Consider the following 2,593-nt stretch of genomic DNA (forward strand, 5'->3'; position numbering starts at 1 on the left):
ACAATACTAAGCAAATTCACTGCTTATAGAAAAACTCCTTCTTGGACTTGTATGGAAGTACTGAAGTCCTATCCCACTCACAAGAAAATGAGTACCTGCTGTGTGGAGACATAACAGCTGGTCCCAATGCAGGTTTTCTCCCACCTCCCCCCTAAATAGCACACAGCTAGAGTCAGACCTCTAGACAGTCCAACCTCCTTTTGCTTTAAGGGGCAGCAAAACAACTCCCTGTCCTCAACTGAATGGGGCATTCAGATGTACAGCAGCCAGTTCACACCAGAATACGGTCACTGGGAAAGGAGCTGCAGCTGCTGTAGTTTGATGGTACCTCATCCTTTAAGAGGCTTGTGCTAGGGCAGCCGTAGGAGCCTTCCAACACATCCCTGTGGGTGGTAGAGCATTAGTGTTAGCAACCTGATGAGCAAACACCTGCCCTTCTCTCTCCTCCAGAAGCTCTGAAAAATTTATCTACTATTTTTACTACTAAGGAGAGTAGGCCTTTATCTTAACAGCAGCCACTAAATGCAGCAGCACACATTAAATCTGTACTATTAGTTGACCCACCTCAGCTTTACAGAATGCTCTCCTCACTGAAATAGCCCAGACCAGGCAGCCAGCCACACTGAGACCAAAACACACTCTGGCTGGCTGTATTTTTGCGCTGGGTCAAGCATGCAGATATGTAGCGCGTGGTTCCTCATGCTGGGAGACTATGAGGTTTTTTTCTGTTTGTCGCTGTCTCCAGGGGTGGGCTTAGCAAGGAGGGCGTGAGCACAGCAACCTTACTCGACTTCTCGGCAAACTAAGTGGGCTTCAGTCTTCAGTAAGATCAAAGCTCTGACTTTGCTTCAGCTATGCGTGGAGAGGGGGTGCCTATAGAAAGGAATTAGAGCTTGAACACAGAGCAAAACCAGAGCATAGCAAAACCTTCAAATCCTGAAATCACATGACTGAGCTTTCCTAACTACACAGCAAGCACATTGCTGTACCAGAGAACTCATTCCCATCAGAACGGCAGGCTTGTAAGTAATTTAAAGCAATAAAAAAAGAGCACACCATCAAAAAAATATCTAAATGGAAATGAAGCAGCTGATATTAGAAAACTGTGCTGAGGTTTTAAGAGTTGGCAAATGATAAGCTGTAAGGAAGAGAGGCAGTGGCAAGAAAGCCACTTACCTTAATAACGAAACCCTTTCTGTTGACCTATGTAAGGAAAGAGCCACCAGTAATTTAGACAGGAAAATTCGTACTGTTTTACTCTGGTGTAAAGTGGGATTCAGAAGAAAATCCTTAAATCTTTCAAGACCAAAATGATTTATTTTCTCCTGTAAAGCTGAAGCAGCAGCTGCCATAACTCTGCTGCAGTCTGCTTTTCAGAGAGCATGGAGAACTCATTTCTGAAAGTTAGTTGTCACCCCTAAAAATCTTGGTCGTTAATATCATTCTTGCTCTGGTGAAAAGCATTCTGTGCCACAGAGGGGTCAGAAATAGGCAACAGCAATTGCTGCAGAATTTGTTGTTCCAGAAAATTTTTCTCTGAGAGCCAGTGTTCATAAACTAAAGGTGGCCGTATGATTCTGTTTGATTCAATCCAGAAGAAAAATAGCCACTTTTTTTACCTTATCTCATCTCCCATAGCCTAGAGAGAGGCTGATCACATATTAGCCAAACACCATGGATAAAAGGAACAAGAAGAGTTTAGAGGGATTAGATGCAATGAAGCAAAACAATATTTTTCCAATTTGCCCTTGTTTCTTGTGAATGTAAGCATCGGCCCTGCACCTAACAAATGATTAGTAATAACACAGGCACCTCAAAATGTCGTTTGGCATAATGGGGTTGAAAATGTTTCTGGAGACATGTCTGTAAGTGATTTGATAGAAACACAACTCTATTTCTGAGAAACCAGTGACTGGGGAGGAGGGGGGGATACGACTTCACAAAGCCATCTTGCTATAAGACTGTATTTTGTTATTTAATCCTCAATTACACACATGACTTCCTTGTGGAAAGGTCACCAGACAAAGAGGTTCAGTGAGGCGGGTCTGAAGGAAGGGATTGTGTGGCAGGTCTCGGCTTCGCCCTCGCCGAGTACGTTCACCTAAATAGCGTGAACATCTCCCGCCCCAGCGAAGGATGAGCGACCGCGGTGCTCGCGCAGCCCAGCACGGGAATTTCGGTAGATCGGTGGGCATGAACAGACGCTGTCGCGACAGAAAAAAAGACACCGGGGAGCAGCCTTGAATTCACCTTCTACCTCCGCAAACGCTCACGCGGTCAGCCGCTCGCACCGACAGCGCTCTCCTGACGGCCCAAGCCTTGCGTCCTCCCCGCAAACGCCAAGCGGGAGCCGGCGACGGCCGCAGCCGGAGAGCGGCACCCCGCCTGGCTCCTCGCACACGGGCCCAGCCACGGGACGTCCTTGGCCGCAAGAAGCCCCCGGGAGCCCGAGGCGAGCCCGCCCCCGGCCCCTCACGCTGCCCGGCGGAGCTCAAGCTCGGCGGCCGGGCTGGCGGGACGCCCCGCCGATCGCCCCTGAGGGGGAGCAGCACGAGGCGGGGCGGGGGCGGCGGCCCTCACGTGACCCTGCCGT

This window comes from Haliaeetus albicilla, chromosome 12, assembly GCF_947461875.1.
Source record: "Haliaeetus albicilla chromosome 12, bHalAlb1.1, whole genome shotgun sequence".
Lineage (NCBI taxonomy): Eukaryota > Metazoa > Chordata > Aves > Accipitriformes > Accipitridae > Haliaeetus > Haliaeetus albicilla.